Source organism: Monodelphis domestica, chromosome 2, assembly GCF_027887165.1.
Source record: "Monodelphis domestica isolate mMonDom1 chromosome 2, mMonDom1.pri, whole genome shotgun sequence".
Taxonomy (NCBI): Eukaryota; Metazoa; Chordata; class Mammalia; order Didelphimorphia; family Didelphidae; genus Monodelphis; species Monodelphis domestica.
In genome coordinates this window covers 225680392-225697100 of record NC_077228.1, presented here as the reverse complement: position 1 = coordinate 225697100, position 16709 = coordinate 225680392, and the positions used below count along the sequence as shown (strand labels likewise).

At 33.9% G+C, this 16709-nt stretch overlaps 1 protein-coding gene across 7 annotated transcripts in view; it reads left to right on the top strand.

The window, feature by feature from the left end:
• Positions 1-16709, top strand: part of CEP112 (centrosomal protein 112) — a 595424-nt gene that overhangs the window by 340831 nt on the left and 237884 nt on the right. The window lies entirely within an intron of this gene.

The window sequence follows — 16709 nt, the reverse complement described above, 5'->3', positions numbered from 1 at the left end:
TGGTTTTCCTAATATTGAACCATCCTTGCCTTCTTAGTATGAATTCTACCTGGTCATAGTGAATAACCCTTGTGATGACTTGCTTGAGTCTTTTTGTTAGTATCCTATTTAAGATTTTTGCATCTATATTCATTAAGGAGATTGGTCTATAGTTTTCTTTCTCTGTTTTTAACCTGCTTGGCTTTGGGATCAGTACCATATTTGTGTCATGAAATGAATGTGGTAGACCTCCTTCTTTGCTCATTCTGTCAAATACTTTGTATAATATTGGGATTCGTTGTTCTTTGAATGTTTGATAGAATTCATTTGTGGGTGAATCCATCTGGACCTGGGGAATTTTTCATAGGGAGTTCTTTGATGGCTTCTTCATTTTCTTTTTCTAATATGGGGTTGTTTAGGTAATCTATTTCTTCCCCTGTTAGTCTAACAAATTATATTTGTGTAAGTATTCATCCAAATCAACTAGATTGCCATATTTGTTGCCATAAAATTGGGCAAAATAGTTTTTAATGATTGCCTTTTACTTTCCTCTTCATTAGAGGTGAGGTCTCCCTTTTCATCTTGGATACTGTCAATTTGGTTTTCTTCTTTCCTTTTCTTAATTAGACTGACCAGTACTTTGTCTATTTTATTTGTTTTTTTCAAAGTACCAGCTTCTACTCTTATTTATTAAATCAATAGTTCTTTGACTTTCAATTTTATTAATTTCTCCTTTGATTTTTAGGATCTCTAATTTAGTCTTCATCTGAGGATTTTTAATTTGTTCACTTTCTAGTTTTTTGATTTGTATGTCTAATTCATTGAACTCTGCCCTCCCTAATTTGTTAATATATGAACTCAAGGATATAAATTTCCCCCTGAGTACTGCTTTGGCTGCATTCCATAGGTTTTGAAAGTATGTCTCCTCATTGTCATTTTCTTCAATGAAATTAATTTGTTTCTATGATTCATTCTTTAACTGGTTTTGGAGAATCATATTTTTTTTATTTCCAATTAATTTTTTATTTACCTCTCCATGTACCCATACTAATTATTATTTTCATTGCATTGTGATCTGAGCAGGTTCCATTTATTATTTCTGCTGTTTTATACTTGTTTGCAATGTTTTTATGCTCTAATACATTGTCAAATTTTGTGAATGTACCATGTGCTGCTGAAAAGAAGGTGGATTCTTTTTTGTCCCTATTTATTTTTCTCCACATATCTGATAACTCTAATTTTTCTAAGATTTCATTCACTTCTCTTACCTCTTATTTATTTATTTTTTGTTTGATTTATCTAGTTTCGGTAGAGGAAGGTTCAGGTCTCCCACTAGTACAGTTTTTCTATCTATTTCATCCTTGAGCTCCACTAGTTTCTCCTTTAGAAATTTACATGCTATGCCATTTGGTGCATACATGTTGAGTACTGATATTTCCTCATTGTCTGTACTGCCTTTTATCAGGATGTAGGTACCTTCCCTATCTCTTTTAACTACATTTATTTTTACTTTGGCTTTGTCAGATATCATAATTGGGACCCCTGCCCTTTTTTTATCAGTTGATGCCCAATAGATTTGGCTCCATCCTCTTACTTTTACCCTGTGCGTTTCTACCTTCCTGATGTGTGTTTCTTGTAGACAGCATATGGTAGGATTTTGGATCCTAATCCACTTTGCTATTCGCTTGCATTTTATGGGTGAGTTCATTCCATTCACATTCAAAGTTATGATTACCAGCTGTTTATTTCCCAGCATTTTGATTTCTACTAGTAGTCTTGCCTTTTCTTCTCTCACTATTTCCTTCTACACCAATGTTTGTTTTTAATCAGTCCCCCTGCTTCCCACCCTTATTTTACTTCCCTTTCTACCCCCTGCTTTCTGATTCCCCCCTTATTTTCTTTGCAGTCTTTTTAAAACTCCATCCACCCACCCTCTCCTTCCCTTCCCACCAGTCCATTTTTTACCCTTCTTCTCCCCTATAGGGTGAAAATCTATTCTCTGCCCCAGTGGATTGGATTGTTCTTCCCTCTTTGGGTCAATTTCAATGCACATAAGAGTTGAGTATTTCCTATCTCCAAACTCTTTAAGCTTTCAGTATATTGATGTTCTCACCCCTCCCACCATGAGCTTCTTTGGGACATATAAATTTGCCCCCTTTTGTTTTTTTCCCATTTCTTTTAGTATTAATCTCTTTTTTTAGTTCTAGTTGAGATATATATATATATACATGTATGTGTATTTATGTATACATATATCTATATACATATTTATGTCTTGTCATTTCATCCTATACAGTTTGTCACTGTTCCCTCTAAGTGTAATTCTTCTAGCTGCCCAGGTGATAATAACAATTTTTAAGAGTTACCAATGAACTCTTTTCTTATGGGGATACATATCATTTTAACTTAATGGTTCTCTTTTAAAAAAAAGTGTTTTTTTGTTTGTTTTGTTTTTATTTTTCTCTCTTTTTAAATTACCTTTTTATGATTCTCTTGAATTCTGTGCTTGGGCATCAGATTTTCTGTTTGGGTGTGGTCTTTTCTTTACAAATTCTTGGAATTCTTCTATTTTGTTGAATGACCATACTTTCCCCTGTAAGAATACATTCAGTTTTGCTGGGAAGTTGATTCTTGGTTGGTTGTAAACCTAGTTCCCTTGCTTTCTGGAATATCATATTTCATGCCTTTAGGCCCTTCAGTGTAGATGCAGCCAGATACTGTGTAATCCTCACTGTGGTTCCATGGTATCTGAATGACTTCTTCTTGGCAGCTTGTAATATTTTTTCTTTGGTTTGATACTAATTGAATTTGGCTATAACATTCCTGGGTGTTGTCAGTTGGTATTAAGTCCAGGAGGTGATCTGTGGATTCTTTCAATTTCCACTTTTCTCTCTTGTTCTAGAATGTCAGGGCAATTTTCTTGAATATTTTCCTGTAATATTATGTCTACGCTTTTTCTTTTGTCATGGTCTTCTGGTAGACCAATGATTCTTAAGTTGTCTCTTCTGGAACGATTTTCTAAATCCTCTGTTTTGTGAATGAGATGCTTTATATTTTCCTCATTTTTTTCATTCTTTTGAATTTGTTTTCTATTGTCCTGTTGCCTTGTGAGGTCACTTAATTCTAATTGTTTTATTCTGTTTTTTAAAGACTGGATTTCATCCCTGGCTTTTTGGTCATCCTTCTCCTTCTAGTCTGATTTTCTTTGGAGATCATTTTTCATTCTCTTTACCTCATCTCTCATATCCTTTGCCTCATCTTTCATCTCCTTTGCCTCATTTTCAAGCTGGTTGATTTTGGCTCTCAAGACACTATTTTCTGTTTCCAGATGACTTATCTTAGTTTTTAAGTTCTTTTCCCAATTGTCTTCAGACTCTCTAAATTGTGTTTTGAATTTTTGGGTTTTTTTGAGTTTTTCCAAAGTCTGTATCCAATTCACTGGGATTTTGATGATCCCTCCTCCTCTGTTCCATTTGCTCTTTGTTCATTGCTTGTATAGAAGCTGTCGATTGTAATTTTTTTTCCTTTTTCTGTTGTTTGCTCATATTTACCCCATCTTTATTCCCTGTAGTTGTCTTGCTCTTCTCATTTTTTTGACTTTGAGGTTTTCTGTCAGTCTCCCCTCTTAGAGCTTTATGAGGAGATCTATAGGTGCCATCTGTGGGGGAGGGATGTTGGATCTTGAGCTTTCTTGTCCTCTGGAGGCTTTTGATTGGGTTAAAGTCCAGTAGTCTGTGGGGGAGGTGTGTTCCCTGACCTTTGAAGACTTTTGATTGAATTAAGTTCAGCTGAATTGACCTGGATGTGCTCTGAGGCCAAAACCTCCTGGAAGAGTAGAGCAATATGAAGGGTCTCTGCCACTGTGTTCAGGCTGCCTGGTCTGCTCTCCCTCTCCAGCTACTTCCCCACCACCTGTGTTCGATGCTCTGACCTTGGCACAGCCCTGTCCACAAGGTACACTCTCCAGACCAGCCCTTTTGCCTGCCCAGATGTTCCCACTGCCGCTGGAGGCTTAGAGCTCTAGATTGGGGGGAGGGGTCCTGGGACCTTCCTTCTTCCTTCCCCTTAAACCCTAGTGTTCTCATATTCCAGCTTTTGGGGGGGGGGCATACCTTTTTAATTGAGTCCATTGGGAGGGTTCTTTGGCTCTGTCTTGTTGTTAGGTTTGATTTTCAGTCCCCTAGAAGCATTTAGTTTGTAATTGGTAAGGAAAGGGTATTCAGAGGTCTGAACTTTTGCTGCCTCTATGCTGCCATCTTGATGCCACCTCTCTATTTTTTTTTGTTTTTTTTAAGAGTTTATAGTAACTTTTTGTGGTAGCAAAGAATTGAAAATTGAGACCAGGCTCATCAATTGGTGAATGATTGAGAAAACTGTGGTATTTAATTGTGAGAAATGAAGAGCAAACTGGTTTCAGAAAAACCTAGGAAGTCTCATATGAACTTATGCAGAGGAGTAAGAATCAGGAGAACATAGTATGTAATAGCAGCAATATTAGAAGAATGATCAACTGTGAAATACTTAGCTACACCAGTCAAGGCAACAACCCAAGATCATTCCAAAGAACCCATGATAAAAAATTTTATCTACCTTCAGAAAGAACTAATGAATTTTGAGTGCATATTGAATGTTACCTTTTTGTATTTGCTTAATTTGTATTGTATTGTTTTGTTTTGTTTTTGCATTGTTGCTAATGTGGAAATATGTATTGCATGACTTCACATTTATAATCAACGTCAAATTGCTTGCCTTCTCAAGGGGAGACAAGTAGAAGGAGGGAATTTAGAATTCAAAAATTTTCAAATTCAAAAATAGAAATAAGTAAAAATTATTTTTAAGAGGACCATTATCCTCCCAGTCCCTCAGACTTGAAACTTAGGTGTCATCTTTGACTCTTCACTATTTCTGTCCTTCTGCTTCCCCTGTCCCAGCAATGAGAGGGGCCAAGGCCTGCCAGTTTCATGTTTTCAACATCTCTTGAATACATCCCTTCTCTCCTCTCTAGCAATGCCACCACCCTGGTGCAAGCTCTCCTTACCTCATCACTTCATACCTGAAATATGCTATTTCAATAGCATAGTAGTAGGTCTGTCTTTCTCAAACCTCTCCTTGCTCCAACCCATCCTTAATTGACCTGCCAAAATTATTTTCCTAGAGCACAGGTCAAGCCTACTCAGAAAACCACTCTCCCTACTCACTCCCTACTTCCAACTTTTTTAAGTAAACATTTTAGTAACATTTTATTTTTACCCAATAATATGTAAAAACAATTTTAACATTCTTTTTTATGTTGATTTCCAAATTCTCTCCCTTTCTCTCTTCTCTCCCTCCTCCCCTCAGATAATAAACAATATAGTATAGATTTTATGTCAGCAATCCATAGTAGTCCTTTTGTGGAAGAAAACTCAAACCAACCTCCCCCCCCAAAAAAACAAATAAAGGAGTTAAATACAGTATCCAGTGGTATGTAGCCATATTCCCATCAGTTCTTTCTCTGGAGGCAAATGGCATTTTTTATCATGAGTCCTTTGGGATTGTCTTGGCTCATTGTATTTTTGAGAATAAGAAAGTCATTCATAGTTTTTCATTATATAATATTGCAGTTACTATGTATAGTGTTCTCTTGGTTCTTCTCAAAAAGTAAATATTTTTTGATGGGCCAGGTTAAATATTGAGGAAATGTAAAAAGTTTTCTTGAATGCAGTAATCCTTGAGCTGAGTCTGGGAAAGAGCTATGATTCTAGGAGATGGATAAGAAGAATAATATTCCATGTCAGGGAGGGGTGTCTCCAAGATCAAATACAAAATCCTATTTTTGATGTTAAAAGCTGTTCATAACCTAGTCCATTCCCTACATCCTTCTGATATTCTTATACCTTACTCTCCACCTTGTCCTTTTCAAATGAGTAGCACTTATGTACAAGACATACTATCTCTTTAGTCTTTTTCTCTGTCTTTCCCCTATGCCAGGAATAATCTTCCTCCCTCGTATTTTCTTCTTTGCTTCTCTGGCTTCCCTAAAATCTAAACTCAAATTCTATCTTCTACAAGAGCCTTTTCCATCCTCTCTATTAGAGTTTTTGCTCTTTTAATTATTTTCAACTTATCCTCTATATAGCTTGTTTATACATTTTTTTTGTTTGTTATCTCCAATATATTGTGAGCTCCTTGTAGGAGAAGACTTTTTACTTCTTTTTGTATCCCAGTACTTAGCACAGTTCCTCACACAGTACCTCGCACAGAGTAGGCACATAATAAATGTTTATTTAATATCTTATTAATAATGCTAATTTTTAATTCTTTGGATACTATAGGCTTATATAACTCAAAAAACTACTCTACCAGTAGAATATTCTTAAACATTTATCTTCTCTTAGAATCAATATTAAGTATCATTTCCAAGTCAAAAGAAGGTAAGGGCTAAAGAACTGGGCTTAAGTGACTTGACCAAAAACAAATAACTAGGAATTATTTGAGTTCATATTTGAATCCAAGACCTTCCATCTCCAGGCTTGGCTCTCTATCCACTGAACCACCTAGTTTCCCTTACACCAGCAGAATATTGACACAAATAAAGATGGACCTTTATTAGTGGGAAAAGTTTGAAGTCATTAAAAAAACCTTAGGTGAATGTGGGGCATACAAGTATAAAAAAACAAAGCAATCCTTAATCTCAAGCAGTTCAGTGTTGATATGGGAATCATTCCCAAAGGCTGTTTAGCTCGTTCTTCTTTTATTATTGAGTTCTCATCCCCATCCATTATTGTCCATTTGTACTGAGTTGGTCATAGGTGTTTGTGTCTTTGACTGCTTGTGTGTATGCAAGCTCTGTAAGTTATCCAGCTAACTTCATTCATAAAAATTCCTCATCTACTTGTTTTATCCTAAGTAGATAATTAGTCTTGGCTCTTTTGTTATTTCAGATCTCTTCCAGGAAACTGTAGCATTTTGGGATTTGATGGAATTAGCATCAAGGGACTTCATCATCTAAATATACATATATATTTACATATATACATACATATTTCAGTGCTTATAACAATACCTGTCACAGAATATTTATTTAATAAATGCTTGTTGACTGACTAATTATAAGAAATCCCTCTTCAACTTGAACCCTATTAGATTTCTTCCATGATTGTGACAAACAACTTTATAAACCAACTCAGTGAGTTTTAACCTGGAATCCTTGAACTTATTAGACTAGACCAAGGTCTTTACTTGTGGTCTTTGAACTTTTTTTTTTCTAATTTGATAACTGCATTTTAAGATAATTGGTTTCCTTTGTAATCTTATGTACTTTATTATGCAATTAAAAACATATTCTGAGAAAGAGGTCCTTAGGGTTCACCAGTCAAAAAAGGTTCATGATACACAAACCAAAACAAACAAACAAAAAGATTAAAGACCCTTTCTATAATTCCATGTTTTATGCCATATTTAATGTTAATGATCTGTGGATCACTAAATAAAGCTCTCTCTCTGTCTTGTTTTCCCTACAAGAAATCTTGAGGTTTTTTTGATATATGAATGGTAGATACTTTGTGGTATGATAACCTTAAAGCTAGCATTTTACTTTAATCAATCATTTTATAATTTGAAATCACCAAACAATAAGCAGCAGAATCAATTCTTGTATTCTTTATAGCTTTCATTCAGTTATGTGGTAGTAAAGATATAGTCTACTGTGGAAAATCAATTCCAAATACCTGCCTGTTTCCTACTAATACTCTTTTTCAAGGATGTTTTTCTCAGTTATGATAATTCTACTATAAAATTGATATTGATGGGAAAAAAGGAATAAAGATCAAAAAATTCTCTTGTTTGCCGTTTTTTGCCTTTCTAATAAGATTTGTTTTGTTTTACACTTTTGTTATATTCTTCAGATACATGTGAACTAATCTCTAACTTCACAACATATATTTTCTTCATTTATTTAAAATAGCTGCTTTTTCCTTCTTTCTTTTCTATCTAGAAATGGTAGGGTCCAAGTACAGTAGGGAGTCCTATCTTGATTTTGAAAAGTTTGGTAAAATATCTAACTAAGTAAAATCATCCTGACATCATTTAAGGATAAAAATGAGGAAAGGATAACAAAAAGAAAAAATTGGAAAAGATTTATAAAATTTTTATATTTTAAAAATCTAGTTGTCATCCTTAATTTCTCAATCTCACTCTTCATATCCAATCAATTGCCAAGTTCTATAGTTTATTCCTTTATAGTTTCTCTTTAATTTATCTCCTTCTTTCCTCTGTCATTGCTACCAGCTGCTCCTTTATATGGTCATATCTAACTGCCCTGGGATAGTAGGCCATTCTTTTTTTTTTTTAAATTAATACTTACCTTCTGTCTTAGAGTCAATATTGTGTATTGTTCCAAGGTGGAAGAGTGGTAGGGCCTAGGTAATGGGGGTTAAGTGCCTTGCCAAAGTCAAATAGGTGGAAAGTATCTGAGTTCAAATTTGAACCTCGGACATTCCATCACTGAGATATGACTTTAAATCCACAAAGCCACCCATATGCCCCCAAAGTAGGCAATTTTTGTGAATAGAACTTCCAAGAGGGACATCACATGCAATTTTGGTCAATTCTGGGTCAACTGAGACTCCTGATTTAGCAGGCACATTTATCCTTTCTTGTCTTCAAATGATTTCCTCAACTTTATTTTCTCTTTATTCTTTTCTCCTTATTCTTGATGGGATGAGGAAAGATTTAAGATCTAATAACTGGAGAATTGGGGTGGAATAAACTACTTTTTATTTCTTTTCTGCATTTCATATATATATATATATATACACATATATGTATGTGCATAGAAGTATCACACATGTATATTACTTCTCTGTATTGCATATACATATATATCTATATGTATTATATAAGTATCCTCTACCATTGCTTTTTATCAATAGAGAAAGGCATCACCAATTTAGAACAGTAATAATATTTTCCAATCTTATTTTACACCCACAAAATACATATCATACTGTTTTCACAAAAATGTCTTAAGAGTATCTTTATTTGAACTGAAAGCAAGTAATGTTTCTCAGAATTAACTTCATAATTTAGACAAGTGCTCCGCAAACTTTTTTTGATCATGACTCTCATCAATAAACATTTGCATAGTCACCCCAAAATTTACATATGTATTTATTTATAAAACATGCATATATTACCATTTTATATTATGTATTATATAACAAATAGAATTTGCTTAAATGAGCAGATAAAGATAAACTAATATATGACCATAGAGTCAATAGGGGGATACAGGAGTTTATTGAATACAGAGGCGAGAAGTAGGAGAGAACAGAGAGAAGAAGTGCTTAAGGAAGACAGTATAGTTGTTTTGGAGACTTGGAGATGGGGTAGGATGCAATCCTTTCTACTCTTCCCTTAATTGCAGACCCCTTGGAAGTCAAACTATATATCACCTTGAGTCTTTTCCCTAGCCTCTGTTTTGATGATCATTTATTTATATCATATATAGAAACACAGTTTTAGAATATCTGTGTCTTCTAATCATATATTGTTCATACTTTTACTTAATAAATATTTATTAATTGCTTATGATGTCTAAGGCATTGAATTTAGATTCTTTTAATCATTTATTTACCTTGGTAACTAAATTAATAGGGCAGTGACTCTGGACCCATGATGGTAAAACCTATGTGTGCCACAGGGGACACTCAGAGTCCCCTCTGTAGGCATATGGGCTGTCACCCCAGCCCAGAGTTTGCCAGAATTCATTGTTAGAAAGCCAAGAGGGTTGTGGAGCTGAGCTGCTCCCCTCCCTCTCTCTACACATGCCTGTGAACATTTCTCATATCACCCACCCCTCTAAAAGATTTGCCATCACTGCTCTAGTGATATTGGGCAACCCTCACAGCATTTCATTAGCCAGATATAATTTATTATCTGAAGTAGCTTTATTTTGGATTTCTCACTCAGAACCTTATTGTTAGTTTGAATGCTATTAATCCAACTGTCATCTCATTGATTATAATCGAATATAATTTTAAAATTGAAATTTATGATTAAATTTATTAATTTACCTGGAATATAAGTCTTTGTTTAAAGTTCTTATTAATATGGAAATATGAGATTTGATTTTTCAATGAGGTCAAGTGGAAAGAACATGAGACTAGTAGTGAGTCCTAATCTAACTGCCATTTAGTGCTCTGGGTAACCCTAAGAAACTCAAATTCTTTGGACTTTAATTTCCTCATACATAAAAATGGGAATAATACCAATCTACCTACTTCAGTAGGGTTGTTTGTATGAAATAGAATGCTAAATGTAAAAGCACTTTTAAAAACTATCAAGTTCTACACAAAAAGGTTTTAAAAATGAAGTTTATATATATATATTATATAAATATATTTATATTAATTAAAATTACGTGAGCATCACTACTTTAATTATACTCACTCCTGTCAACCCTAGATCCATTTTTTCGATGTATTAATTATGAAATTGATATGGCAGGTATATAATCTGATTAACTTGCTTTTTAAAAATAAGCTACATTTATACAAGAAAAATAGTGTTAACAAATGCTACAAGAAAAATAATATGTAATTTTTACCCTACAGTTGGTAATTTGACACAATTATAAATTGTGTATCTTACCTCTTGGTTTCTTCTTAAATTTAGAATTGTTAGGAAAAAATATAGGTCATAGCAAGATGATTCTATATCCATGGCAACATGATTTTTTCTGTTTCTAACTTGACAATACATTTATTTTATTGCTAACACCTTTTAGGAACTTAAAGTAGAGTAGCTACTGGATTACTACTACTACCTCTTCCTAAATTGTTCAGCAGAAGACTTGAAGATAAGTTTAAGTAACATGTTAATGGATGTCCAGACTATTGGCAATAGTGTATCAGGGGTTGCCAGGTAAAGGGCAGAACCAGAGCAGCTAGTCACTTACATTGGACTTCTTGTTAATGAAATTTGGAAAGGTAAGTATACCAAAAACCTAACAAACAAAGAAGACATATCCAAAAGTTTATAGTCATGAGTGTTTAAGAACCTAAGCCACAAGCTAATAGGAAGGCAGGTATCAGAAGCTAAAATAATCAAAAGGTTCAAACTTTGGGTAAACAGTTAAATGAAATCAAAACATTAGTGATCAGAATACCAGGAATGTGAATTTGATTGTTGAGTCAAAGAACATTACAGAATCTTGTATATGTATACTCCCCTTCTGGATGGCGACTAATCTTGAAACTTGGGTTAGATTTTAAAATAGTAGCACAGCCAGGTAAGTAACTACCACTGATTAGGGAGGAAATAAGAACACAGTAGAAACACCTTTACATATTAGTACTTTTTGGTTATTAATCGTCTTGGAAATGGCTTCGTAGTTATGAATAAATACATTGTAAAATGGGTATCAAACTAGGTTTGCACACTTTATGATTTTAGGACTATAAAGAAGTAGGTCTTGGGGCTTTGGCAAATATAATGGCAGAAGTTAGAAATTAAGAATTTGTATAGATATGAATGTGACACTATTGATGAGTATGGAATTGCATTGAATTATATAAGTATATTTTTATACTTGAAAATGTGTTATAATAATGACTCATATTTTGTATTAAATTTTCATCAGAAATTGAATTACAAGGATTTTCCTGGGGTTTTAAAGTAACTCATCAATCTTAATACCTTCTGAGGGCTGCATAGTACTAGCTGCAGTTCCCTTACTCTGGACTGTCCCCTTCTGCTTCTTGCAACTGTTCTGAATGAATCTGCTATAAAATTTATGTTATATAACATCAATTATGTCCTCACTGCTGCTAGGCAATCCTACTTTACCTCTTATCAACTCACTCTCTCACTTTCCATAAAAAAAGCTCTTCCAAACTTTTTTCATCTTCCCTCAACACTTCCATTCCCCACCATTCTCTCAGTTGAGAACCTTTCCTCATGTTTTAGAAGAAAAAATTTTGTCATTTTGTCACTCTGAACTTCCTCTTCTTTTTGCTTCCTCACCTCCTATCACTCAGGTGTTTTGCTCTCCTTCACCCTTGGCTCACATGATAAAGTAGCTTTACTTCTTACCAAAATTAAGCCCTTTACTTGCTTGTTCAAACAATCATTTCATTCCATCTCATCTGCTCTAACATATAATCTGCTGTTCTGGAAAAAATCTCTTACCTAATCTTTCTACTCCTGCTATCAAAAGTTTTATATTTCTTCTATCCTTGGAAGCTAAAACTCCCTGAAGAGGCTATCTACATGAAATGCCTTCACTTTCTCTCTTCTCACTCTCATCTTAAACCTTTATAATCTGACTTCCAACCTTATCATTACAGTGAAACCACTCTCTCTAAAGTTACTAATGTTCTCTTAGTTGCCAAATCCAGCAACCTTTTCTCTATCCTTATCCCCCTCAATATCTGTAGCTCTTGCCATTGTTGATCACCCTCTCCTCCTTGATAATGTTTTCTTTCTAGTTTTGGAGACACCACCGTCTCCATACTCTGCTATGTATCTGATCATTTTTCCTCTGTCTCCTTGGCTGGATTCTTCGCCAGATTATAATCTGCTACTCCTACACTTGGTAAATTTAGCTGAATTTGAGGATTGTTATATTTCTCTAGATTTTAAAAATACTTCTAACCAATATTTAATTCTCTGCAAAGAACTAACCCAAAAAGGAGATATTGCGTTCAAGATGTCTATTGAACATCCAGTTTAAGATGCTTGAAAGGTAGTTGGAATTGTAAGATTTTCTTATCTCTAAATATCTACTTAATGAACAAAGCAATTATGTAAAAAAAGAATTATTAGGCAATTCAATCTTTTTTTTATAAATGTGCTACACATTTAAGGTATTATCATGTGTTTCTAGCTACAAAGACAAAAATTGGTCATTATGTTACTAAATTCCATTTTTTAAAAAATTCTCCATTGTATCATCTGTTCCATTTATCTACTTCTCTACTTTTAACCAATTATAATTGCTCTAATGTTGGTGTTTTATAATATGGTTTTGAGGATTTGGGCATGGTGACACATACCTGTAGTCCCTGATTCCAGAGTCTCAGGTTAATGTATCAATTGAACCTGGGATTTTCTGAGATATAGTAGGACTGAAGTCAGTTTGATATCTGCTTTTTCTGGCACCAGTATGATGAGCTACCAGGAACAGAGAGCTTCCAATCTGCTTAGTGAGATACAAATCAAACTAAGTAAAGACAGGTTAAATAAAACTTCTTTGATGATTAGTATTGAGATCTGACCCATTAGTGGCCACTATACTTACAACCTACTTATGTATGTGTATCCCATCTCAAAACAAAACAAAACAAAAAATATGATTTCACATATGGAAGTACTATTCCTTCTCCAACATTCCTATCTTTTAAAAAAAAGTTGTATATGTGTATTGTATATATGTGTGTACATACACACCATATTTTAGTTCTGTGATCTCTTGGGAATTTGTATTTCATCAGGTGTTGATTCAATTCCTCTCTTGTAATATTTATTTAGAAACAATTACAACATTTTCCATGTCATGTTACTCAGCTTTGCTTGTAATTTTATTATTTTTCTCAGTGATTGAATGGCTTTTTATGTAAGCTTTGAGCTGGATTTTTTTTTGTCTTTTTTCCTCATATTCACCTGTCATTCACTTTCTGATTATTCCTTATTTGATGATGAACTTGTGCCCAAGACTGGACCTTAAAGCTTCCTTAGCCTAATCAGGACCTTAATTTCTTTCAAATTTATTTTGTTTGTTTAGTCTATGTCTGAAAATGGCTACATTGAAATCCCTCCCATTATAGCCTACTCCTATGAACCATATAGTATTATTGCCTTCATAAACACTGGTCTTCAAAGTAAGGAGATTTACAGAAGGAAGATGCCTTTGTTTCAGATCTTTTAGAATATAAAAGTTTATTTAGGAAAATCATCTGAAATTATTTATACTGGCAGTATATTTGAAAAGACATTACCATTTGAAATGTTTTTATTTTTAGAAAATACACAAAATTAGGGGGAAAGCAAGGTATAATCTTTTTTTAAAAAAATAATCCAAAATTTATGCACCAAAATATTTACTTCTCAAATTATTTCAACAAACTTAATGATTTTTCATTGATTTATAAAAAAGAGTTTGCAATAGTAAAATAAATTAAATCCATGAGTCCTCATTCATAAAATATATTTAACATTCTTCTTATATTGAAAAAAGGAATATAGCAATATGTACATCTTATGTAAAATATATAAAAATAAAGTTCAAATAAAGAGCTTAAACTTCACATGAATAGTGCAGATAGGAGACTAATTTTCTGAAATGATCTGACCAAAAAGCTAAATGCAGAAAAATAGAAACAAGCTTCATTGTCTTGAATTTTTTTAACTTTTTTTTTCTTGAACAATTTTACAGGGAATGTTTCAGAGCTGAAAGGTCCCTTTGAGATCATTATCTGAAATGATCTTGATCCACTCATTTCTTTTAATATCTGTGGCATTGTCTAAAGTCATGACTGCCACTACTCTTTTTAAAGTTCCCTAGAAACAAATAGTTGATTTTGATCCTTCCCCTTATTTTAACTATATATGCATATTTATAGTCCAAGTATGTTTTTTTAATTTATATTTTGATTTTAAAATCCATTCTACTGTCCTTTTCTATTTTATCAGTAAGTTCATCCCATTTGTTTCATGTTTATTATTTTTAATTGAATATTTCCATCCATGTTTTCCATTTTCCTCCTATTATTTACTGCCATCTCTTTTCAAAAAAGATGGTAAATGAGAATTTGATTACAATTTAAACAGTCTCCCCAACTTATTTGCCTAGACTCTTTGTATTTTGAGGGAAATGTCTGAGCCTCATTTGGTCCTGATTTGTACTTTCTTCAGATCCTGCTGCTGCTTACTGTTCTTCAAGGATCTCAATGGTTCTTCAGGCCAAGGACATTGATAGTTTTCAATGCAACCATCTTGGTCAGATTTAGAACAAAGTTTAACTGCTGACCCCAGTTTAGGTTTGGGTGACACAACTGCAGTCTTGCCCAGGATTAGAGTTCTAGTGCTCCTGGTTCCAGCCCCTTAGTCATCTAGCTAAAATATTCTGTGGGTTCAGAGTGACAGAAGTGCAAGTTCCTCCTTAGTCTTTCCTATCCTGACTACTTTGCTGCAGGTCCTACATCAGACTAGGTGCTGAATTTGAGACCATACTCCATGGTTAGAGCCACTCAATTGTTCGTTTTTATTTCTGTTCCTTGCCAAGTACACCACCTGAGCCATCAGCTTTTCTTTGCCACTTTGCAGTCATAGGTTAGCAATTTCCTAATACTGGGTCTCTCCTCAGTCCACACTGGTTCTGTGACCCAGCTCATCAGTACTGTGACCCAATGAGTGACAAAGCAAGCAATTCACTGTTGTTGCTCCTTCCTGCACAGTGTGAATCCCTCTCTGCTGAAACCAGGACCACTTCTTGCCCTAACATATAGCCATAGCCCCAGTTCAGTTTAGCTATTAGAAGGTGCTGCAAAGTGCCTTCTTGGCTAGACTATCCACAGTGCTTATAGACCTATAATATCTTGGTCTAGTGCTTACACTTTCTAGATTTTTGTCAGAATTATAAAGAGAACTGGGCTATGATACTTCCTACTACTACTACAACCGTCTTTATTGGCCTCTTCAAGAATTTGAGGCAATGTCAATGAGGATAAGAGAATTAGAGAAGGCTGGTAATATTTTTTAAATGGCTAATAATTAATTGGCACAGGGACATGACAAGCAATAGAAGCTGTTGAACTAATATTAGGTAGGAATCAATAGATTGATGTATAGTAATAATAATTATTATGAAGCTCACAGTTTCCCAGATTCTTAAGGGCAGAGATGATTTAACTTTTGCCGTTCTTTCACCAGCACCTACCACAGTGCCTAGAACATAATAGGCATTTAGTTTTTATTCACTGGTTGATGGAGTAATTAACCTGCAATTTTATTGGTAACTAAATCTTGTTTTAAGGGAAATCCCCCTTATAAATGCAGATTGGTATCTTTTCTGACCAGTTTTGTGTTTTTATCTCTTTAAATTAAAAGGTTTTTTCCCTTCAATTAGTTCATTGGGTAACAAATTTTACTTTCTATTTGAAAAGGCTAATTTGGGTGATTCATTCTTTACTAAAAGAATACAAATACTACCCTTAACAATGAATTTTGTTCTCATTGAAACTGCATTTGTTTTGAAGGCCTAGAATTGTGGCTTGTGCTTTTTAAAAACAATTATACTGGAAAAATCAACACATTAGTTTTGAAATAGTTTATAAAACAAAGCAATATGTTTTCTTTATTGTAGGATCTGAGCCTCTAAATTATGTGCTTCTTAATTTAATTAGCCATAGCCAATATCATTTTAATATATCACATTTGTACTGCTCTTTAAAATTATATGCTGATTTAACAGTAGTAGATTTTTTGCTTGAAATTGAGCAGCCTTTGCCATGGTATTTTGATGCACTTGGTATTTGAGTTCATAATCAGATAAATCATCATGTTAAAAGAGGAGCAAACGGTACTGCTTTGCTAACAGTTTATTTTTATGGAAGTGTTCATCCTGAAATGTCTGGTATAGAAAATCCAATGTATAGAAATAATATTAGACATTATCTGTGAGACCATCTCCACTAGAAAATGAAAAGCAGTCATCAGTTTCAAACCCTACACAACAGTAGCGCCAATTG